The sequence below is a fragment of the Myotis nattereri genome (assembly GCF_964212035.1).
Source record: "Myotis nattereri genome assembly, chromosome: X".
NCBI lineage: Eukaryota > Metazoa > Chordata > Mammalia > Chiroptera > Vespertilionidae > Myotis > Myotis nattereri.
Window position 1 is genome coordinate 14,492,636 of NC_138078.1, and position 26,619 is coordinate 14,519,254.

Consider the following 26,619-nt stretch of genomic DNA (forward strand, 5'->3'; position numbering starts at 1 on the left):
CACAAACATTGGCAATGTATAAGTAGAGCACTGCAGAAGAGCAAGGGTGCCTGGGAGTTTAGGGTGGTGTAGAAGCATATGGCAAATGTATTTTATTGTCTTAAAAATATTTATATTCATGTTCACAATATCCCTTCTCTTCTTAGAATCTCAAAGTTGTACTGGGCCCTAAATTTTCCTTGTAACCTTTAGAAGCCAGAGGTTTTAAGTAGTTTCGGAAGGACCTGAGCAAGTAAGTTTGGATGAACCATAGCCAGCAGCCATTCAGGCAAGAGAAATGCCCATCACAACACAGGAGTGTCCCAGGAAAAACCCCGGGTGTTTTTGCCATTGCCCTCTACTTCACGCCAACGAACCTAAGACTGGACACTACAACCTCACCTTGCATGTCTCAACAGAACCAAATTATTTCACCACCATGCCTGTCAAAAGAACTGCTGGCTCAAGCCATATGGTGCTTGCTTCTGCCTTTCTGCTCTCCAGTGTGCATATATCACTTTGTCAGAAGCTACCTCACATGAGAAACACCAGCTTCAAGGGAATCTGGGTAATGCAGTCTTTTACATTCCTATCTTTGGGGGTGCTATAAGGCAAGTAGAAGCAGATTGGGGTGGCATTGAGCAAGCAAGTCTCTTGTGTGACACATAGCAGAGAACTACTTTCTAGATTCCCATTAACTTATTCAAGAAATTCAATTCACATCTCATGCAAACTCGCAGAATTGCTCCTGTATGTAGTCTCCAAAGAAAAGCTTGATCAAAATTGGTGCCATCTCAAGGTGTTCGTTCTCTTCCAATAATGTTACACAGCAACAAATGTTCAGTGTGTACATTATCAGTCTTGTATTTTTCCTACAGCTTCTTTCAACAGCAATTAAGGTTTGAGGGGTGTTGTGGGTTTTGCTGTATTTTTCATGTTTATAAAAATGCTGGTGGTACTGACAGACAGCTGAATAGGGTCCCTCAGTGTGCAAGGAAAGCAAAGACAAAACTTTCAATTCCATAAAGCACCACACAAACTCTCCTTTATTGCCAGCACAATCTGCCACTGGCTTAAAAACAATAACTGCACTTTCCATTTCTCTCTCTTAAAAAATCATTTGCTCCTATTTTCAAGAAGAGAAATTTTCATCCTTTTCGATGCTTTCAAGAATTTATTAATCTCACCCTAACTGGTTTGGTTCAGTGGATAGAGCATCGGCCTGCAGACTGAAGGGTCCCAGGTTCGATTCCAGTCAAGGGCATGTACCTTGATTGCGGGCACATCCCCAGTAGGAGATGTGCAGGAGGCAGCTGATAAATGTTTCTCTTTCATCGATGTTTCTAACTCTCTATCCCTCTCCCACTTTCTCTGTAAAAAAATCAATAAAATATATTTTTAAAAGAATTTATTAATCTCAGAAGTCAATTACAAGAAGAAAAAGGACACCACTGAACAAAACATGAAGCACAGATATGGTGACAAGTGAGCAGAGGGAAACTCAAGGGTGTTTTAAAGTTATTACTGATTCCTTCCCCAGCATAAAAACCAGAAGTCTACTATTCTTAAATTAAGGCCTTGAGGTAAAATTTTAATTTGTACAAATGAAGAAGCCATTTGTGTCTAAATCCTAAAATTACCATCAAAATGGAGGTTTGTACTTTAGTGGTCTCACTTACCTCTTCTTATACCCTAAGATATCCTGGTGAATGGTACCATTCTAAAACCTATTTTTAAAAATGAAAGTATGACATTCTAGGGCCAAAATTCCTGTATTGTATATGATCTATTCAAATGGACTCAGAGTTAGTGAGCATCCTGGGTAGAGATCACTTGCTTACCCTTTAAAGATGCACAGAGCTGGCCATCCCTTTAGAAGAATGATTTGGCCGACCATTGTCCATTGCTTAAAAGACATACAAAGTTCTATAGCAGTTAAAAAAACAATAGAATACTTTACTATTTATATACTTGTATAATAGGCAAATAGTTCTTCTCCAAATTACCTCTCCCTTATATTAGATTCCTTTTAAATTTGTCATATTACATATTATGCTAGCAATTAATTTAATTTGAGCAATACTCTTTGAGAAAGACATGGCCTGAATCAGTGGGTTTCCAACTTTAATGTACATCAGAATTTCCTGGGAGGCTTGTTAAAGTTCACAGTGCTGGACGCCATCCCTAGAGCTTCTGATTTAGTAGGCCTAGGGTAGAGCCTAAGAATTTGCATTTCTTTTTCATTGTTGTTATTGATTTCAGAGAGGAAGGGAGAAGGAGAGAGATAGAAGCATCAATGATGAGAGAGAATCATTGATTGGCTGCCTCCTGCACACCCCCTTCTGGGGATCAAGCCTGCAAACCAGACATGTGCCCTGACTGGGAATTAAACCTGGGACCTCTTGGTCCATGGGACGAAGTTTAATCCACTGAGCCACCACAGCTGGGCTAAGAATTTGCATTTCTAACTAATATCCAGGTAATGCTATTGCCACTGTTCTTAGAACCTCATTTTTTAGGACCATTACACAATGCTAGTTTGGGATCAGGGTTTTTTCAACTCTGGTTAAACACTGGGGAGACATTTCAAAAACTAAAATTTAGGGCACCATCTCAGATGTATTAAAGTATAATATTGGGAGGAGGGGACCCACCAGGATACCCCACTTGTAGTTTTTAATACTTTTCTAGTGATTCTAGGGTAAGGCCGGGGTTGAAAACCTCTTTTGGATAAATGCCAGTCAATTTTAGCTAAAATATTTTTTAAAGAGGCAAATATATTTGACCTGGATTCAGTAATTATTCCTGGGGCATGTGATCTTACATTTGCAAATGATGATATGCTGTTAATTTGTGGACATCACTAATACATGCCTAAGACAAAATGGAAGTAAAGAAATAAAACACTGCTCTAATCACACAGGAATGGATTTTTGGGTTAAAGTTTCTAGTAGCAGCATCACAGGAAATGGGATATATTATACAACATAGGTGGAAGAGAAGATGGTATCTTCTGGAAAACCATGTTAGAAACCAAAAGGAGTGACTTTAGTGATCATGAAATGCAATTATGCTGAGGGTGTCAGTGCATAGTTTGAATAAAATTGTTTTAAAATGTGACACTATAACAAACAAGTATTTCTGAAATAATTGGTATTTTATATGTGATTTTAAATATGCATGTGTAAGTCCCTTAATACAGGCAATACTAAAGTAGACATTTGACCCAATCTACATCCCTGCAGTCTATATATTCAAGTAAGCCAATATGCTTTTATTCTGTCCATGAATTGATTTGCATATTATCTCATATGCAGGCATATACATAATTTGGGGCTGAATTAGTAATATTTTTCTCAGGGAAGTGACACATTAGCTGCCCTTCACACAATAACTAGGTATTCATCAAGTACTTCAAGAGTAGAGAGGCCTTTTAAAAACAGAGGAATCTACATGAGTAAAGGGATGGTAGCAAAACAAAAACAAAAACAAAATTATGAGTTCTAAGGATATCAAACCAAAACAGCAATCCACTGCTAAATTATGGAACCTTTAATACCAGGATAAATAAATTTTACTTTTATTCAGACTATTTTCTAAATGATGTCTCCTCCAGTATTAGAAACCTGCTTATTGCTTTGCACCCCCTCTTCAGCCTTCAAAGAGACCTTGAACCTTGAAACTTTCACAGATAATTCCCAATGGTGATTTAATATCTGTATCGCCAGTCCTCATCTGAAATTACAAAACTCTAGAGTCATAGATTCCTATGGGCAATTAGAGATCCTGAAGAAGAACATTATTTGTCTCATGAACTTAGTATTTCAGTTATCTCTTGGTGTGTATCAAACATCCCAACATTTAGTGCAAATTACAAAAACAATTTATTACCTTCCATGATTTGGTGAATTTAACAGGCATTTGTTCTGCTTCTGATGATGTTGGCTGAGACACGGATATCTGGAAAGTTCAAAATGCCTACACTCACATGGCTGGCTGCCAGATGGATACTGAGCCAGGGTTTGCAGGTGGAGGATGTAGTTCTCCTCCAGATAGGATTCTCCACATAGCTACTTAGCTCCTAGACAACATAGCATATGGGTTCTAAGAAGGACCATTCCAAAAGTGAATGAGATTTCTTAAGATTCATCCTTGAGTGTTATACACTGTCTCCTAAGTTCTATTCCATTCTAAACATGCACAGGGACAGACCAGACTCAAGAGGAGGGAAAACCTGTTGATGGGAGTGTGGCAAGATGACATTGCAAATACAATATGAGATGGGAGATATAATTGAGTCTATCTTTGAAAACATAATCAATCATGTTTACACACACAAGTCTAGGCACCAATGCACACACAGACACTTTAAGACTCAGCAGTAAATGTCGTTAAAAACTTGTGCAAAATGGTATAACAACATTTATAAATTGTTGTAAAGATGAGGAATCTACCCTGATGTGCATCAGAATGGTATAACAGGCATAGGTAAAACCAGCAACAAAGTTATCAGCTAAATGGTAGCTATTTGGACCAGCTAAATGGACCATAAAATTCAAAGTAGAAAAGTAGACCTGAATTTTAATTAATAACTGGGGTATGTATACTTTTCCAGAACATGTATCTTCTTCAACTTGATTATGTAGTGATGGTGATAGCAGCAGAAGTAGCAGTAGTAGAATCAACTAAAATCATAACCACTATTTATTGAATTATTGCTATATGCTGTACACTGGAAGCTCTCATTTAATTCTCATTCAACATTTAATTCTTAAGATCATCCTGTGAGGAAAGAACTACCAACTCAATATTACAGAAAAGAAAAAAGAAGATTAAAGAGGTTTTATACTTTTACCAAAGAAGTTGGAAAGACAGGTTTCTAACTCAGGGGTTGACAATTGCTGTTGTTGGTTGTTTTCTATAAAAGTCCAGATAGTAAACATTTTGGGCTTTGTGGGTCACATGGTCTTTGTTGCAACTACTCGACTCTGCGGTTGTTGCACAAAAACAGCCATAGACAATATGTAAACTAATGAGCATGGTTGTGTTCCAATAAAACTTTATTTACAAAAATAGTGGGTCCAATTTGGCCTTCAGGCTATAGTTTTCTCACCCTGGTTATTACCCAAGACTGATCCAAATTTCCTGACCCAGATTGTATTAGAAAAAGTCCTATATCATTACATCCCAATGCAACATCTAGCACAGAGCCATGTATTCATAGGCACTCAATAAATATTTGTTGATTTGAGTAACCAATAAATTAATTAATTCAGCTAATATTTATTGAGTGCTTCTATTTCCCAGGCACTGTTATAAGCACTTGACATATATCAGTGAACAAAACAGAAATCTTGGCCGATAATGGAATTAAAATTTATAAATCCACAAATCATATAGCAATACTATATTAGCTTTCTATTTCTGCCATAACAAAGTATTACAAACACAGTGGCTTAAATCAAATCACTTATTATCCTACTATTCTGTAGGTTAGAAGTCCAACCCAAGTCTCATCAGATTAAAATGAAGGTATTGGCAGGGCTGTGTTCCTTTTTTGAGAATATCTTTCCTGGCTCATTATGGTTCTTGGCAGAATTTAGTTCCTTAAACACAGATCCTTACATCTCAAAACCAGCAAAGGGTCACTGAGTCATTCTCCTGCTACCATCTTTTTCTCTGACTATAGCCAGAGAAGGTTCTTTGATTTTAAGGACTCATGTGATTACACAAGGACCACTTGGATAATCCAGAATAATCTTTTTTACTTTCTTTATTGATTAAGGTATTACATATCTGTCCTTATCCCCTCATTGCCCCCCACCCCTCCACTCATGCCTTCACCCCCCTGGTGTCTGTGTCCATTGGTTAGGCTTATATGCATGCATACAAGTCCTTTGGTTGACCTCTCCCCCTTACCCCCACCCTCCCCTACCTTCCCTCTGAGGTTTGACAGTCTGATCAATGCTTCTCTGTCTCTGGATAATCTCTTTATCCCTTAAGGTTAACATCTTAACCTTAATCATATCTTCTAACTCTCTTTTGCCATGGAAGGTAACATTTTACAGGTTCTGGAGATTAAAACATGGACACCTTTGAGGGGACCGTTATTCTACCTACCACAAATACCATCACATAATTTTATATTAAATACTAGTGGCCCAGTGCATGAAATTCGTGCATGGGGGGGAGGCTCCCTCAGTTCAGCCTGCACTGTCTCCAATCTGGGACCCCTTGAAGGATATCCTACTGCCGGTTTACAGGGATCAGGCCTAAACTGGAAGTCGGACATCCCTCTCACAATCCGGGACTGCTGGCTCCTAACCGCTCACCTGCCTGCCTGCCTGATTGCCCCTAACCACTCTGCATACTGGCCTGCTCGCCCCCAACTACCCCCGCCACCAGCCTGCTTGCCCCCAAATGCCCCCCCCCCCGCCAGCTTGGTCACCCCCAACTGCCCCCTGTGCCAGTGTGCTCACCCCCAACTGCCCTCCCTGCTGGCCTGCTTGCCCCCAACTGCTCCTTGCTGCTGGCCTGCTCGCCCCCACCTTCCCTCCCCACTGGCCTGCTTGCCCCCAACTTCCCCCCTGCTGGACTGCTCACTCCAAACTGCCCCCCCCCCGCAGTCCTGATCACCCCCAACTGACCCCCACTGATGGCCTGCTCACCTCCAACTGGCCCCCCTGCTGGTCTGCTCACCCCCAACTGCCCCCCCCCACGGGCCTGATCACCCCCAACAGCCCCCACACTGGCCTGATCACCCTCAACTGCTATCCCATCCTGGCCTGATCACCCACAACTGCCCTCCCCTCTTGGCCTCTAACTGCCTCTACCTCGGCCCTGCCACCATGGCTTTGTCCAGAAGAACATCCAGAAGGGAAGGTCTCCTGGAAGGTCTCCCAGTCTAATTAGCATATTACCCTTTTATTAGTATAGATAGAGGCCTGGTGCATGGGTGGGGGCTGGCTGGTTTGCCCTGAAGGGTGTCCCTATCAGGGTAAGGGTTCCCTTGGGGCATAGGGCAGCCTGGGCGAGGGGCCTGTGGTGGTTTGCAGGCCGGTCACGCCCCAATGGGGGGAGGGTCCCCGCTGGGTGGCGTGGACAGCCTGGGTGAGGGCCTGAGGGCTGTTTTCAGGCTGACCACAGTCCCTCCAGGGTGGGGGTCCCCGTTGGGGTGCCTGGCCAGCCTGGATGAGGGGCTGATGGCTGTTTGCAGGCTGGCCAAGCCTCCCAATTGGGACCCTCATACCATGGAGGTGTGGCCAGCCTGGGTGAGGGGATGAGGGACATTTACAGGCTGGCCATTTACAGGGGTGCCCACTGGGGTGCCTGGCCAGCCTTGGTAAGGGGCTGAGGGCCGTTTTCAGGATGGCCACGACCCCCAGTGACCCAGGCTCCCAGCCCCTCCATTTCTTTTCCATCCCCTCCTTGAGCAGAGGCCAGCCTCTCCTTTTATTTTCTAGCACCTCCTTGAGCAGAGGCCAGGGCCAGTGGGAAGCTTGGCTTCCTCTGTCGCCAGGAGCAACCCAAGCCTCCTTCTCACTCAAGCTCTGTGGCAGCTGACATCTTCAGTCATCTTCAGTCTTTGCTCTGTGCCTGCATATGCAAATTAACCGCCATCTTTGTTGGGTTAATTTGCATACTCATCCTGATTAGCTGGTGGGTGTAGCAGAGTGATGACCAATTTACATATTTCTCTTTTATTAGTGTAGATGATTAATTTTATTTTGACTATTGGATTATATTTCTAGTGACCACTATGGAATATAAATTATATTCACTTTAACATCTGTGATAATCCATTCAGCAGATACAACAAATTATACTTATCCTGTACTTGGCCAAACCTGTATGTAGACTTAGACCTGATGATTCTTGAGCCAGTCCTAAATAATGCCGGAGTGCTTCAAAACTCTTACCTAATGGTGAAAACATTAAAAGCATGTCTTTTTATTATATGCCTGACATATCTGAGAGGAACTTTCCATTTTGAACACGTGCTTTATACTGGGTCTTGCCTAAAAACTAGAATTCCTACATGTCATTGACCTGAAGCTTTGTTTCTGGCCTTGGCATGTTAGACCAGGCCATTTGACTGGGCCTCTGTCTTGGTTTTCTGATGTGACTTTCAATCCCCCTGCACTGATCAGTGTTAACTAAAAAGCTGACATCATCCCTGACCTTTGCCAATCCTTCCAACTGAGCTTATATTCCGGGCACTGGTCAGATCCTCCTCCAACTGAGATGGACAACACCCAACCATAACCCAAGACTCTCAATACCAGGAGTCACTGACTCAAGACACTTGGTGTTATGCCCAACCATGGTCAAATTTCACAGTATTGTAGCTTGGTCTGCTCCTTTGTGTATTCTTCATCTCCCTTAAAGGATCCAGACATTTACTGTTGTGTGTGTAACTCGAGTTGAAAGGTTTAAGGTAATTTCCAATTCCACTCTGCCTTTATCCTCCACTTTCAATCACCATATTGTGCTATTTACCCTCAGACATAGAATATAGAAGGAAGACTGGGTTTTGCAGGAAAAATAACAGTTTGTGTTTTAGAGGAAAAGCCCAGCTTTCTATGCCAGCCCTTCAGAAACCCTTGCCAATGAAGCTCCCCAAGTCAAGGGAGAAGTTTCTTGATGATATCTGGAATGAAGAGAGACTTCTATTGAGGTTTAAAAGTTCTAGTTCTAAGAGAAAGACTATTGATTTTTTGAGTTTTAAAGACCTGGTTCCTTATCCAGGCTCTGCCCCTTACTTTGAACAATTTTTTTCAACTAGGAAATGCAAACAACACCAACATTATTAGTTGTTAAAATTAAATCAGAATATTTGACTTTGGGTGGTGGGCACACGGTGTAATATACCGATCTTGTAACACAGAGATCCACACATGAACCCTAAATATTCATGTTAACCAATGTCACCCCAGTCAATTTAATTAATAAAATTTAAATGAGATCATGAATATGAAGGCACATTGTAAACTACAGATGTCAGCTGTTACCATTATGATTATCCCACTAAAACTCCAATATGTCCACTGTAGCAAGTATTACAACTGTTCAGGGCATAGAGTGAATATTTTAATCTTGATGATTCAGATTCATTCAAGATACCATTTACTTTTGTTTAACTATATTAGCAAAAGCCATTGCATTCCAATCTGGTCCATCAAGTCACATTTTGGACAGGGTTCAGTCTAATCAAACCTGCCAATATTAGGCTTGGCTCTACCTAAAAGATTCATTCAACTACTATCTCTGAAAGTACAAGCCAACATTTGTGCATATTTGTATCATAAATCACACACTAACAAGATGCCAAAAGCAATCACTTCTTTTATGAATCAGTCTCTGATTCCCAAGCCTGGATTAGCCCCTTCTTTCTCAATTTTCCATCATGTATTGCCAACACTGTTATAGCCTTTATAATATAGCATTATACTGATGTCCTTGACCTTCTTCCCCAGGAGACTGTGAGCAACTCTAGGGTGGAGATTTACTCTTTGTATTTTCATTTGTGGTACACATTAGATAACCAATAAATGTTTATTGAAGCAAAGGAGGAAGTATACGAGGTCCAGGCTATAGTGGACTTTGCCCCTTATAGGGCTAAGCATATTTTATGTATTCAGGGATCTATACTCTAGCATATTTTATGTATCCAGGGATTTCACATAAAGGAGAAACAAAGTAATGGAAATCTATCCTTTCCAAAAATATCCAATTAATCTTTATATAGCATGTTTAAAAAGGCATTTTCATTTATTTGTACTTGCAAGTTAGATTAATTATTCCAAACACATCACATTAGAGATATGTGAAAAGAGAAGTAGTTTATTTGAATCTCTCAGGCCTGAAATGTGATGCCCTGTGCCTGCTAAAGAAAGCGGGAGCTTGGACTTTATTTAGAGAAGAAATTCAGTATTACAAATAGAACATAGATGTATTGATGTGAGGAAAGATCAGAAAGGAAGGGATTTTTCTCATTTAGAAAGTTGTTTCTATAAGAATTTTAATTATACATTTTCAAAATTGTAACACCACGTCTCATATCATATAATCCCTTCTTAGAGCATGTTCTGTATATTTTAGTTAAAATTTTGCCATGTAGCCCTTGTAAGAAAATCAAAAATTCTGTACTGTGGGATGCCATTTTTAAAAACTGGTATTTATTGATGAGAGAGAGAGAGGGAGAGGAAAGAGAGGGAGGGAGGGAGGGAAGGATGAAGGGAGGGAGAGAGAGAGAGAGAGAGAGAGAGAGAGAGAGAGAGAGAGAGAGAGATTTGTTGTTTCACTTACTTATTTATTCTTTGGTTGTTTCCTGTATGTGCCCTGACCAGGGACCGAACACACAACCTTGACGTATCAGGATGATGCTCTAATCAGCTGAGCTACCTGCCCAGGGCTGTGGGGTGCCATTTATGAAAGCACTGCTCCACTGGAAAATATGACCCTCCTGAGCCAGTTGAGAGTGTATCAGTTGGGTTTTAATGACCAAAAAGATGATGCTTTAGTCTCATGCTTCTGAAATTTTAACATACCTATGAATCCCCTGAGGGTCTGTTCAAATGCAGATTCTGATTCAGTAAATCTGGGATGGGTCCTGAGAGTCTGCATTTTTAACAATTTCTCAGGTGATGTCCAAGCTACTGGTTTGTAGATGACATCATGGATAACAAGGTTCTAATAGACACCGTGAACAAGAAAATTCACCATCAATTACATTTCTAAGGTAAACTGCCACTTTATTATTTCTCCTATGCCAGTAGTTATGGAGATTTTCCCCATTAACACATTTTACTTAAGAGAATAATTGCTTTAGTAAACATCCTTGAAACAGATTGAACCTTTTTGTTAGTCCGAATTTAATCACTATGTAAAATGTGGCTCGTGCAATGATTAATAAATGATAATATCCTTAGCAGACAACATAAATTATGTTTAAGCTACACTGTTTCCTTTAAAAATTCTTCTTGCCCAGCCGGCATGGCTCAGTGGTTGAGCATCGACCTATGAACCAGGAGCTCACAGTTTGATTCCCCTGGTCAGGGCACATGCCCAGGTTGGGCTTGATCTCTACCCAGTGTGGGGCATGCAGGAGGCAGCCAATCAATGATTCTCTTTCATCACTGCTGTTTCTATCTTTCTCCCTCTCCCTTCCTCTCTGAAATCAATAAAAATACATTTTTAAAATAAAATAAAAATTCCTTCTTCTAGGACTCAATTCACATGTGGCTTCTGAGATCTGTTACTGAAGGCATAGTCTGTTAGTGATGTACTATAGAATCCAATAGCCCCACCCAAAAGCAAAGCTAAAATGCCCGTAATGCATAGGAATAAAACAGATTCTCATCTCATGTGAACATTTTCCAGTAATGAGATAGCCCTTGGGATAATTTGACTGACCAGAAGAACCAATCCAGACAGCTCTTAATCAGTAATGACAAATTGAAGAGCCTTAAAGTTAAGATAAGCTGTGTTTTTCCAGTGTTTGCCATATTAGATTTTAGCCATGCACGAGAGTTATAAAACTGCATTCTCATCCATCTATTTTCCATGAAACGAAAATCACTTCTTTGAGCTAAGGATTCAAAAGTCTAATTTTGAAACAAAAAATAACAGAACTATAGTCATTAGATAGCATAAAGTCCTCCATGGAAGTCTTCAAAATCTGCCACCCCTCACACTCAATTTGAAAATTTGCCCTCTCAGTTTCCTCCCTGCCTTAGTCAGTTGATACACTGTATAAAGCTGGGCATAAACTAAATTTCAATGACAGAAAGCTTATTTCAAATCTACTTACAATAGGTTAGTGTTTTCTGTGATGAATTCTATGTAAAGAAATAAATCCTGCCTTATCAATAATCATTCCCAAACACCTGCTAACATATTTCCAAGTTCTATGCTCATATATCTTACTATTTAAATGTAGAATGTATCTGTATTTTTACTTTATGTATGACACTAAGTATCTCTGTTTTATTTACTTCAACAATGGGAAACTCACATCCATGGGTAGGGAAGTGCCTGGAGCTAGCATGGATACCCACAACAGGGCTGAAAGGGCAAGGGGACGATCCATTACCTAGAACCCAGCAAGACCAGCAGCTGTACAGAAGGGCTACCTTGTTTCCCCTTAATATAGTAATAAAGTCATGTTCTTCCCACTGGCTAAACCCAATCCCAATTGATGATATCCATAGAGGTCAGACTCCTAAAGCAGAGGGTAGCAAAGGATAGTGATGGAACTTGTGAGGTCAAAAAAGAACTCCATGGTAGAAGGTACAGGTAGCATATAGGTAATAGGTGAATTAAAGAAAAACTCACTTACCGAATGTTGAGACTACTAATCTTCTGCCCACCAGCAGCTCTAGCGGCCAGGCTTGAGATGGTCAAGGCAGGAGATTAGATGGTTCATCCCTGAAAAATGAAAATAAAATGAAAAGTTAGATTAAAAAATTGGAAGATAAAATTGACAAAATTTTTCCAAATGTAAAGCAAAAGATAGAAATAAAAAATGAGAGAAAAAGAAAAGTAGAGAATCAAGTCAAGAGTTTTAACATTCAGCATGAACAGTAATAGAGTTCCAGAAAGAGAAAAGAGAGAAAATTATTAAAAAGTAAAATTCAAGAGAACTTTCCAGACAGATTTCCAGATTTCCACCAACTATCCAGCATAATAGATTAAAGCAGGCCCTCACCAAATGAACATGACTATGGTGTTTAACAACACTGGGACAAAGTGAATATACAAGCTTTCAGAGATGGAAGAAATAAAACGGTTACTCACAAAGGATCAGAAATCAGACTATTTTTTTTTTTACTTTTAACAGCAACACAGAAGCTAGAAGGCAATGGAGCAATGTCTCTAAACTTGGGGGGGGGGGACATAATATCCAACCTATAATTCTGTGGTCAGCCAAATTATCAATTAAATAAAAGCCTTTTCAGGTGTACAAGATCTGAAAATTTTATTTCCTATCATCCCTTTCTCATTTTGCTGCCAAAATATGTTGTGCCAAGATGGAGGGTGTAAACCAGGATAGAGGAGGAAATCCAATTCAGAAAACATGGATCTCATTGGCAAAGGTATTGCAGAAAGTAAGCAGTCCAATTTGGAATGTAACAAAACGTGTTTGAACACATTACAGGAAATTCAGATAAATTGGTAATGGAGCAGAATTAGTGAAATGTGCATGAAAAACTAACTATAACACAAGGCAATTATTAGCTTCAAGGAAAAATATTTTTGCAAGAAACAAAAAAGAATCACAATACATAGTATTATGTAGTTCAGTCATGAATAGTGTTTATATATTTTAATGTAACTCTGAAGATTGCACTAATGTACACTATAACTATATTGGGAGGAGAAAATGACAGGAAGTCTGAATGTGTATGGATAGAGAGAAAAGAAAAATAAATTTCATTTTCCTCTCTGGAATGCCACTGAGTAATATTCAAATCTGGGAAATCAAGGAGAAATAAAAACATATTATTTTGAGAAATGGAGATAATTTCCAAAGGATACAGCTAAATGGCCAACACATTTTTCTATAATAACTAGAGGCCCAGTGAACAACATCTGTGCACTCAGGGGGATCTCTCAGCCTGGCCTACGCCCTCTCGCAGTCTGGGAGCCCTCAGGGGATGTCCAACTGATGGCTTAGACCCACTCCCCAGGCCTAAGCCAGTTGTCAGACATCCTTAGCACTGTCACCATGAGCCCGGCTTCTGGCTAAGCAGTGCTCTCCCTGTGGGAGAGCACTGACCACCAGGGGGCAGCTCCTGTGTTGAGCATCTGTCCCCTAGTGGTCAGTGCACATAATAGCAACTGGTTGTTCACCATTCAGTCAATTTGCATATTAGCCTTTTATTATATAGGATTTGTACAGAATATGTTCTTTACAAAACTCACTGACAATCACCCAGCTGGAGTGGCTCAGTGGTTGAGCATTGACCTATGAACCAGGAGGTCACGGGTGCCCTGGTTGCTCACTCAGTCCCCACAAGAGGAGGCCAATCAATGATTCTTTCTCATCATTGATGTTTCTATCCCACTCTCCCTCTCCCTTCCTCTCTGAAATTAATAAAAATATATTTTTATTATTATCAAAAACCTCACTGATGAGATTATCTAAATGATAGAAATGATTGTTGAATGATTATTTTTTCTAATCTTTTAAAAATAAGGATAGCCATGTAGATTGAGAACTGTTAAAAATATATTGTTTCCTTCCTTTATATAATTTAAAACCTTTTCATTATATTCCCAACATTTTTATTACTTGTGTGCATTGCTCCAAGCATTTTGTAAGAGGAATTTCATGAATAAAATGTAGCTGTGTCTGTAAAATTTGTAAGAAATATACCTCAGGCATACTTGAAATGGTGCACATTTTTGACACTTCACACCAATAATAATTCATACTCTAGAGGCCTCTTTTTAATATTATATATCAGGAAGCTAGAAAACCTCCACAGACAGGATGGATAAATTTCCCAAGCCTGTGTACCATGTTTCTAAAAGAAGTGAGCTAGGACTACCTTCCCATATATGACGTTTTCAAAATTCCACATCAACTAATGACTCCTCAAGCAAAACCTTGGTATCCTTTAGTAATGCTGAGACACTGCCTAAGAATTCTCACACTCTGAATATACGAATACATATCCCTCAATCACATTACTAGCAGTGCCCAAGAGAGGAGAATTGCATGGCCTAAGTGATTCTTAGTTTTTGACCATCTGCTAAAGGATAACAATACATATTTGCAAAATAAATTATCATTGCAGAAAATGTGTTTCCTAATGTGAAAAAAAGCATGACATTATCATCCACCTCAAATTGAACACTAATTGGGCCAAAATAAATACATGAAGTATTTCCTAAACATCTCCCCCATGCATAACAATTTTATTAAAATTTCATGGTTTAGATACTGCTTCGGCATATGTCTGAGATTTTGCTGCCTGTGGATTCCTCTAAGATTTTTATGGTTTCCCATCTTATGTTTAAGTCCTTTATCCATTTTTAGTTGATTTTTGTGTATGGTGTAAGTTGGTGGTCTAGTTTCATTTTCTTGCATATATCTGTCCAAATTTCCCAACACCATTTATTGAAGAAACTGTCTTGACTCCATTGTATGCACTTGCCTCCTAATTTCTATGGCTAGCACTTCCAGTATTATGTCAAACAGGAGTGGTGAAAGCAGGCATCGCTGTCTTGTTCCTGTTCTTAAGGGAAATGGTTTTAGTTTTTGTCCATTGAGTATGATGTTGGCTGTGGGTTTGTCATATATGGCTTTTATTATGTTGAGGTATGATCCCTCTATTCCCACTTTGCTGAGGGTTTTTATCAAGAGAGGGTGTTGGATTTTGTCAAAAGCCTTTTCAGCATCAATTGATATGACTATGTGATTTTTATCTCTCAATTTGTTTATGTGATGTATCACGTTTATTGATTTGTGGATATTGTACCATCCTTGCATTCCCAGGATCAATCCTACTTGGTCATGGTGTATGATCTTTCTGATGTACTGCTGGATCCGATTTGCTAAGATTTTGTTGAGGATTTTGGCATCTATGTTCATGAGGGATATTGGCCTATAATTCTTTTTCTTTGTGTTGTCTTCATCTGGTTTTGGAATTAGGGTAATGCTGGCTTCATAGAGTGAGCTTGGAAGTGTTCCTTCCTCTTGAATTTTCTGGAATAGTCTGAGGAGGAAACATTTTAGTTCTTCCTTGAATGTTTGGTAAAACTCCCCTGTGAAGCCATCTGGCCCCAGGCTTTTGTTTGCTGGAAGCTTTTTGATGACTGCTTCAATTTTCCTCTATATTGGCCTATTGAGATTTTTAGATTCTTCCTGATTGAGTTTTGTAAGGTTGTATTTTTCTAGGAATATGTCCAGTTCCTTTAGGTTGTCTAGTTCATTGAAATAGAGCTATTCATAGTATTTTTTTAAACAATCCTTTGTATTTCTGTGGGGTCTGTTGTTATTTCCCTCTTTTATTTCTTATTTTGTTTCCTAGGGCAATGCAAACTAAAGGGAAAATAAACAAATGGGACTACATCAGAATAAAAAGCTTCTGCACAACAAAAGAAACCATCAACAAAACACCAAGAAAGCCCACTGCATGAGAGAACATATTTGCCAATGTTATCTCTGATAAGAGTTTAATCTCCCACATTTACAGGGAACTCATACAACTTAACAAAGGGAAGATAAACAACCCAATCGAAAAATGGGCAATGGACCTAAATAGATACTTTTCAAAAGAGGACATACAGAAGGCCAAGAGACACATGAAAACATGGTCAACGTCACCAATCATCTGAGAGATGCAAATCAAAACGAGAATGAGGTACCATCTCACACCTGTCAGAATGGCTATCATCAACAATTCAACAAATGACAAGTGCCGGTGAGGATGCAGAGAAAAAGGAACCCTCATGCACTGCTGGTGGGAATGCAGACTGGTGCAGCCACTGTGGAGAATAGTATGGAGTTTCCTCAAAAAAACTAAAAATGGAACTGCCATTTGACCCAGTGATCCCACTTCTAGGAATATCCCAAGAATCTAGAAACACCAATCAGAAAGGATATATGCACCCCTATGTTCATAGCAGCACAATTTATAATAGCTAAGATTTGGAAACAGCCTAAGTGCCCATCAGCAGATGAATGGATTAGAAAACTGTGGTACATCTACACAGTGGAATACTACGTTAAAAGGAAGTGGAATACTACTATAAAAAGGAAGGAACTTCTACCATTTGCAACAGCACTGATGGACCTGAAGAGCATTATGCTAAGTGAAATAAGCCAGTCAGAGAAAGATAAACATCACATGATCTCACTCATTTATGAAATATAATGAACAACATAAACTTATGAACAAAAACAGATCCAGAGACAGAGAAGCATTGATCAGACCGTCAAACCTCAGAGGGAAGGTAAGGGAGGGGAGGGCTAAGGGGGAGAGATCAATCAAAGGACTTGTATGCGTGCATATAAGCCTAACCAATGGACACAGACACCAGGGGGGGTGAGGGCATGAGTGGGGAGGATAGGGAGCAAGGGTGGTTAAAGACACATATGTAATACCTTAATCAATAAAGAAAATAATAAATAGATAAATAAATAAATAATTTCATGGCTTGTGTTATCATAATTCAAAACTGATCTCAGAAGCCTCACAAATACTATACCACACAATTAAATATAGCTGTTCTTGCTGAAGACACTGAAAAACTTCTCATTGCAGAAACTATCTTCAGTTAATTTCAATGCTATCTTGCTTGAATACTCTCTCTAGCATTTGAAGCTACTGTTTCTTTCATTCAGTCAAAAACTTATTGTGCAGAGGGAATACAATAATTAATTTTTAAAGTCTCTAAGCTCAAGGGAGTTTAGGATCTAATAGCAATAAAGTGGTTACCAGATAATTATAATGCAGAGTGGTAATGTAACAAAATAGTAATATATATACATACATATATATATATATATATATATATATATATATATATATATATATATATATATATACACATGACTCCTGGCCAACTTTGGAGGTTAGGAAAGACTACTATAGGAGGTAACATTCAAAGTGAGTCTGGAAGAATTATTCAAGTCATCTAAGGAGAGATTTAGGAAAAGGGAATTGCATTAAAGGGAGTAATATATACATGAGCCCAGAAGCAAGAAGAAAGAATAGAAAGTGTGGATAACTTTCAGTAGCTCAGGATGGCTAGGGCTTAGGTGTGTCAGGAGCAAAGCAGTGAGAGAAAAGGATGGATGTCTGAGCACATTTGTCATGCTAGCCAGTTTGGGATTCACTTGGAAAGCAATGGTGAGCCTTGAACTGCTTTCAGCAGAGGAACATGATCAGTGTGGTTTCCTTATGGAGAAATAGGTCAAAATATGAGGCAGAGGGAAAAGTCTGGAACATTTTTAAGGTGGCTTCAATGCGGGTGGAGGCAGTAAAAGATAAAGAGAAGTGGATGACTGCATTTAACGGCTATTTGGAATGTAGAAGCAATAGTTTTTCTTGGGTTTTAGTGGTTTGTTAGATATGAGTAGTAATGGAGGACAATTTAGGATAACCCTTGGGTTTCTTCAGAGAAACTTTAATGTTCAAGCTGAGTTGACCAGAAGGTGGTGGGATATGTAAGTCTGGAGCTCAGCAGAAAAAAATAATAATAATAATAATTGCAAAGTAAGACTGCCCTTGTTTCCATTCTACCTCTCTGGTTTCTGCTTTTCCAAAGTTATTTTATTTGACACACAGCTATACATCATATTTCCCATGCCTACCTCCTCAGATATATTCTTTCACTCCACAGACTCTCTCCTGGCAATTTAATGTATGCACTCAGTTTGAACAGCCATGTCATTGGATTCCTGACAGAAGCAATGCATTTGGGAGGTGATCCTGGGAAACATCAATAGAGTTTAAAAGTGAGATAGGGAAAAGAAAGTAGCTAACAAAGGGTGAATTTTCAAGCAAGTTACCATTAGGAGTAACTGGATATAAAGCCCACTGGGGAATTCCAGGAAACTATATAGATTTACCTTAGAGATATCCAATTTGACCAGTGAGGGACTTTAGGTATACATGCACCAATTCCCATCAGGCATGGGTCAAGGGCAACTGGTCCGGCTCTTTTAGCTTGCTAGGAACATGGATACATGGGTCAAGGAGGCTCTGGACACTAGGAAAAATCCATAGTCATAAAGATACAATTGAAAAAAAAAAAGATACAATTGGAAGTCTGCACTACAATGTTAGGCCCAGGGATGTATGGACAGGACACCTACAGAATCTGCTTCAATATATGTGCAATGATTCCCAAATCTATAACTTAAGTAGAAGGACAAAATTGACAAATTGAATTCCATTCTCATTTAAAATCAGCTGTTGATCAAAGGGACTGAGAGAAGAGAACTAAGAGCCAAGGTTTGGTACCAAGCAAATACAAGAGAACCAAAGAAGGTGAAAACCAAGATTAGTTGTTTGGGGTGCAGTAGATGGCTACAGCCTTGCTACTCAAAGTTACTTTTGAGGACCAGTAGCACTAGCATCTCTTGAGAAAATGTTAGAGATGCATACCAACTAAGAATCCAGAGCATCAAGATCCCCTGTTATTACGTATGCACATTAAATTTTGAGAAAGGCTTTTCTCTTCTTCGTTCGAGCTTGGATCATCATAATGAAAGATTTTTTTAATGCACTCTTAGCTTATATTTGGGTGGTCATCCATATTCATTGCCTGCATTCCTTAATTCTTTTTAAATAACCACTAGATCTACTAAATGACTTACGCCAAAAATCTAGAGTCCATTCTATTACCCCCCGCCCCCGCATCCACTATTTTTATGACTCTCTGCCAATACCATAGGTCAAGTCTGCATCCTTTCCAAAAGATTATTGTAATATTCTTTTCATTGGTCTTATTGATTTCTGGGTCTTCTTGCTCCAATTTACCCTCCAAAATGACACAGTGATTTTGAAAGTACAAATTACCATACCAACGGCCTAGTAGTTGTCCATCAACTTCAGGACAAAAGCCCAACTGCTTAGTCTATCACCATGAGTTTGTCCATGATCTGGTACCGACTTACCTACCTTGCAAATATACTGGCCTAATATACTTATTGTAATTTGTAGCATTAAATTTAGTGCTGAACTTCCTGTCAGTCAAGGCATGAAGTACATGAGGGTTACACAATCTTTATCTTTAAAAGTTTGATGCTTGTGAAATTTCCTTTTCTGCCCTGGATTTAACAGCAGGTGTTCCATAAAAGGCCCCCTCCCTCCAACTATGATGCCTCATGGATCCCAAGTTTTAGCCCATAAACTATGTTAAGCATTGTATTCCTCTGTTAAATACTTATGTTCAAGACTTTCTCTGAAATATATTTACAGATATCCTTTACCTAGGACACAGAAACCCTTTCTCTGAAAAACTGAGGTCATAAATCTTTCCTGTCACCTACTGTACCTAACTCCAGCTTTATCCTAGGCAAGAGTCATGAAAATCCTTCCCAAAAATGAGGGCAAAGTAGGCAACCATCATTTTATAATAGATTTTCTAAGAGACAAATACATTACTGATATTCAATTTGAATGACTTTATTACCAGGGCCATAGTACGAGGAGAATCAAACAACAGTATAGACAATGTCTTGAAGAATAGTATACAATAACAAAGATATGTTCATATTTTAATTTTATGAATGACAGATAAATGTTAAGGATGTGGTACATTTGGAATCTCAAACAAAATCCACTGGACTTGGAATCAAAAGGCTTCGTTTGTATTCCAGATGGCATTGGTTGCCAGCATGAACCAAAGCCAGTCGGACCATTAATGTTAGTTGTCTCACAGTAAATGTGAATAATAATGCTTAGTTGAAATGTTGGTATGAGAATTGAATTAGCAATAAGATGTGAACGCATCTAGAACAGTGCCCAACAAATAATAAGCAAAAATAAATAAATATCAGTATCCTTTTTGTATTCCTCAAACATCAAATATCCATCAGCCAGTATATTTTTCAGGACTAGAAATTATTTCCCATAATAAACTCACCCTTTAGCAAATGAAACAGACAAAAAACATAGGCCTCTGCAATTTCTAGAACTATCAATATGGCTAATATGAAATTGCTCTTGCAATAACACCTAGCAATGCTCATCAAAAATACAACATTTCTATATACTAACAACAGTATCAAAAAGAAAAATCCCCCTCCACAACTCTAGGAAAATGGCAAGAAAAATTGCCTCAGCCTTTTGACTCTAAATGATAAAGAATATTTCATAAGAAAGTGAGATTTCAAGATGGTGTCACACATGGATTTAGAGTCCAAATGTGTCCTCTCTAGTGATGCTGGGTTTTCTAGGCTGAGATAGTAACATAAAGATTAGTCAGTCCTAAGCCAATAATGCCCCAGGGGTGACAAAAGCAGCAACCAGAAATTCACTCTGCACATGTTTCAATCGCCCAGGCATATTAATTCCTACTGAAGATGTTGAAATATTTTTTTAATGAGGACATGATCCATCATGAAAATCTTCATACGCCAAAAAAAAATCAGAAAACATGATATGACATGAAAAGGCATGAATACACCACAAAACCTTTAAATTAAGAAGTATCTTAAAACATTAAAAACCATATTAGATACTGTAAGGGAAAAAAGCATATTCTATGAAAAAAACTGGCAGATTTAAAAATAAACTGCATTTGACTGTCAGAATGAGAAATATAGCTTTGAGGCCTATGATATGCCTGGCTGGGAAGTGAGTTTAAATGGTCTTTAAAATCCCATTTACTGTTGTTATTCTCAATTCCACAATCAGAGCGATTGCCATTTCAGATTCTGCCAGTCACACACACCAGGTAGAGGGAGGAGGTCTGCATATGCTCTGCCCTTGTGTGTTGTCCCAAAAGGTTACACAGGAGACAGCAGAGCTTTGACCAGCAACACTAAATTACGCCTTTTAAAATATGCAATAATCTACACATGAGAAGGCATGAATGAGAAATACACAACGATGAAAAACAAGTCTCCTCAGAAACAGAGAGAGAACCTTCTCATCCTACCATTGATCCAACACTTGAATTCTCCCACCATGGCCTGGCCTAGCTCAGTGATAGGAAGTTCACCACCTCCAGCATCTTTCAATTCCATTTTAAAACTACTTTACCAGAATATTGTCCTTATCCTGAGACAAAATCAGCTTCCTGATTTCTCCCTATATTTTCCAGTTCTCTATTTGAAGTTATGCCGATCAATCTTAACCTCGCTGCAAAATAGAATATGGAGCCCTAACCGGTTTGGCTCAGTGGATGGAGCGTCAGCCTGCGGACTGAAGGCTCCCAGGTTCGATTCCAGTCAAGGGCACGTACCTTGGCTGCGGGCACATCCCCAGTGGGGAGTGTGCAGGAGGCAGCTGACGGACGTTTCTCGCTCATCGATGTTTCTAACTTTCTATCCCTCTCCCTTCCTCTCTGTAAAAAAATCAATAAAATATATTTAAAAAAATAGCATATGGAAAACAGTTACACCCATTTGACATCCAAATGCCTCTATTTCCTTTTACTAGTCACCAAGAGACATGCCTGGGTTCCTTGACCACTCTCATCATTCTTTTATATAGTTATGATCTATTTTAGGACTGTTTTTCTTAAAAATGACATCCAGAACTAAATACAATGTTCCATTTGGAAAAGTAGGATTGAATATTTTAAGTTATTTGAAGTGAAATATTAAAACTAAAAGAAAAAAAATTAAAAGTAAAACAAAGTCATGACTGGCTAATTCAAATACCTGTGTAAATAATTGGCAAATCATATAAGCATGGAATAATTCTATTTTCAAAATGTATGGAATATTTACCAAAAAACAAACAGATCATATAGGACCTTAAATCACTGTAGAACTTATGTACATTACTTATGTGCTGGAGATTAACACCAAAAAATAAGGAATTATAGTCATTTGGAAAATTAAACATTCTATTTAGAATAATTGCAATTAAACCAGAACCCAAACTTCATGTATAAACTATGTACAGAGTAATGACACTAAAAAGGCCTTATATGAAATTTATAAAGTATAGGCAAAGATAACTATTCATAGCCTTAAAAGTCTTTTAATTCTACATAAAAATTTGAAAATAAGTAACTAAGAAGTCAACTCAACAATTTAGAAAAATCACAACAAAATCAACTAAAAGAAAAAAGAAAAAATTTAATTAGAAAAAATAAAATAAGAACTAGAACTTATAAAGAAAATCAAGAGATGATACTGATCAAGAGAAACTGCAAATATGCAACGTGAGAAGTCAGAAGCAAGATTTAAACACAAGAATGGAGATTTTAAATATTACATGAATACTACATTTATTTTGATAAAATTTTGAAATATTCATGAAATGATGATTTTTCAAATACAATTATAAATTGTCGGCCAATCAGAAAAAGACAAGTATCACATGATCTCACACATGTGGAACTGAATGAACAAAATAAACTGATGAACAAAATAGATCCAGAGACATAGAAGCATGGAACAGACTGTGGAATCTCAGAGGAAAGGCGGGGGTGGGTGGGTGAGTGGGAAGAGATCATCCAAAGAACGTGTATGCATCTATGCATAGGACATGGACACAGACAATAGGATGGTGAAGACCTGGGGCAGGGATGGGCTAGAAGGGGTCAACAGGGGGACAAAGGAGACCTATGCAATACTTTCAACAATAAAGATTAAAATAAAGAATAAAAATATAAATTGGCAAAACTGACCAAGAAAAGTTAAAATTTTTTTAATTATACAATATTCATAGGAGAAAAAAATTTGGGATCCAGATGTTCTCTGAGAGAAAAAGATTATCTAATATTAAAGGAATATATAATTTCTGTGTAATTTAAGCAAATAAAAAAATAATAAACGTGAGTCTTTCTATCAATTTCATGAAGTTAGCAAAACCATAATACCAAACCCTATAAAGCAGTGGTTCTCAACCTTCCTAATGCCGCGACCCTTTAATACAGTTCCTCATGCTGTGGTGACCCCCAACCATAAAATTATTTTCGTTGCTACTTCATAACTGTAATTTTGCTACTGATATGAATCGTAATGTAAATATCTAATATGCAGGATGTATTTTCATTGTTACAAATTGAACATAATTAAAGCATAGTGATTAATCACAAAAACAATATGTAATTATATATGTGTTTTCCGATGGTCTTAGGCAGCCCCTGTGAAAGGGTTGTTCGACCCCCAAAGGGTCGTGACCCACAGTTTAAGAACGACTGCTATAAAGGGTAGTAGCATAAACTGAGGCCAAAACACGAACAAGCATGGAAGCAAAATACCATAAATAAGCGAATAGCAAAATCAATCTATCAGGGAATTTAAAATTAATTCACCATGACTGAATCAGTTTACTTCAGAAATGCAAAATTGGTTTAACTTTTGGATGTCTATTAATGTATGATCAGTCTGATAGAAGTTGACAGGGCATATGATAAAATTCAACAAGCATTCATGATTTTCAAATAGTAAAATATCCTTGTAAATTAGAAATTTAGGGTACTTGCTTGACATTAAAAACATATCTATCAAAACCAACAGCTACCCACATCATTATGTTTAATCATGAAATATTAGAGGCTTTACCACCAGCATTAGAAACAAAATTAGACTAAGCTAGATCATAAGCACTATGAGAGTAGAAGCCATGTTGGGTTTTGCCCACCACTCTATTGACTAAATCCATAGTGCCTAATACAGTGCCTGATCTCATAGTTTTTCTTCAGTCTCACTAATTTCCACTTATCTTCCCAACCTATAAATGTTGCCTACTTCTTTCTGATCTTTATATATGCCCCCTGGGTGACCTCACTCAGTCCCATGGATTTAAAGATCTGTATGCTAATGATTCATAACCTTCTCATGATGATTTGATTTTTTATTTTACTATTTAACATTTGTAAACCAGAACTATTGGCCTTTGCCCTTAATATCCACCTACCCCTCCTAATGTCTCCACTTTCTCAGTAATTGGCACCACTGGCCAACCAGTGACTTAGACCAGAAATGTACGCACCTTCCATATTTGCACCCTAACTTTCCATTCATTAACTGTAACTAGCCATCTCTCAGCAAATCCCATTGTCATGAATGCCAACATGTATGCTGAGTCTGACCATTTTTCATATTGTACTTGTAATCCATCAACTCCTCTCACTTAGACAATAACAAAAACTTCAAATTAGTCTCCTTTTCCATTCTCGATCCTCTGTTGTCCATTCCACCCAGCAGCCAGAACATTCTCAAAGCCAAATTTTATTATGTCCATTGCTTCAAATTTTCCAGTGGCTTCCCTTTGGAGTTAAAGGAGCACAGAGCACCTGCACTCTACTTTTTTTACCCCAAAGTCTATCTTTGTCACACCCACCATCCACATTCCAGCCACACTAACCTTCTTGTCCCTTCAACGTGACATGTCGGTTCTATCTCAGAGTCCTTGAACTTCCTGCTCACATTCTGGCAATGCTCTTCCACTCGATTTTCATACAGTTGCATTTCCTCTCACAAATCTCATCTCAAATGTCACCCCCTCCAAAAGGTCTTTTGCAATTATAAAATAGCACACACAGTCCATAATTCTCTCTATTGCATTACTCAATTATATTTTCTTCATAACTTTATCACTTATTATTAGGTAAAACTGTATTTATTGTTTATTTTTTTACTGTCTCACTCCACTAGAATGTAAGTTCCTTTGAAGGTAATGCATGCATAAATGCAAACATTTTGTGTGTTTTAATCAGTGAAGTTCCCCCATGGCCTTGTGCAGTTATTCTTTGAAATGACCTTTAAAGTCATTTAGTCAATATGAAAAATATTGTTTAAATTTTTACTGGAATTGCATTAACCTTATAGTCCAGAATACAGAAGCATTAACCTTATAGTCCTTAATAAATCTTCTGAATAAGTGAATGAGGGAATTTACAAAGAATATAGGGCTAACAATTATCATTTTTATTCAACATTGTCTTGGAAGTTCTAGAAAATGCCATATGATAAGTAAAAGCACCAACAGATATAATTTTGCAAACAGACAAAACACTAATTAGTTGCAAATGATATGACTGTCTTTCAAACATTCCAAGAGAGTCATCTGAAAACAATTAAAACTAATAAGAGACTCAGTAGGGTGGCAAGTGACAATGTATTAAAAAATATATCCCATATGCCAGAAATACCAGTTATAAAATATTGTGAAAATAACATTGAATTCTACCTAGCAATAAAGTATATAAAAAACTTAGGAAGAGAGTATAACAACGTATCTTTATAACAAAAACATGTAAAATGTATATGAAAAGAATTACAATATTTTACATAGCAGTACAAATGAATACTGAATAAATATATAATTATACTGTGTTCCTCTAAGATTATTCATGCTGTCAAAATCATAATTTTCCCCAAATGAACCTGTAAGGTTAATACAATTACAATAAAAATTCATACAGGATATTTTTATATTGACTAGGTAACTTTACAGATCAGTTCAAAGAATAAATGCACACTAAAAGTCAAGACTCTCTTGATAAGAATAAAGATAGACTTGTCCTATTGATTATAACACAAAACCACACTAATTAAAAATCCAGCCATTGCAGGTTTACATACTATACATGGATCAAGGAATTAGAATAGAAAGCTCAGAAACTCCAAAATATATAATATTTTATGTGTGATAAAAATGGCCTTTCGTATTCTGAGGGACGAATGAATTATATAATAAATGATCTTAGGAAAACTGTCTATGATTTAAAGAAAAAAAAAAGATAACTTCTCATCTCACTTCTTACACCAAATTTTAAAATGTTAAAAAATAAAAGGATAGCCTGGCCAGCATGGCTCAGTGGTTGAGTGTCAACCTATGAACCAGGAGGTCATGGTTCAATTTCCAGTCCGGGCACATGCCCAGGTTGCGGACTTGATCCCCAGTGTGGGGCGTGCAGGAGGCAGCTGATCAATGACTCTCTCTCCACATTGATGCCTCTATCTCTCTCCCTCTCCCTTCCTCTCTGAAA

The 26,619-nt window shown here is 38.1% G+C and overlaps 1 long non-coding RNA gene across 1 annotated transcript in view; it reads right to left on the reverse strand.

The window, feature by feature from the left end:
* The window catches only part of LOC308511258, an 808,460-nt gene that overhangs the window by 550,587 nt on the left and 231,254 nt on the right, over positions 1-26,619 (reverse strand). Inside the window, exon 2 of the long non-coding RNA XR_013995460.1 lies at positions 12,320-12,408. This is a non-coding gene — a long non-coding RNA (uncharacterized lncRNA). The remainder of the gene's footprint in view (positions 1-12,319; positions 12,409-26,619) is intronic.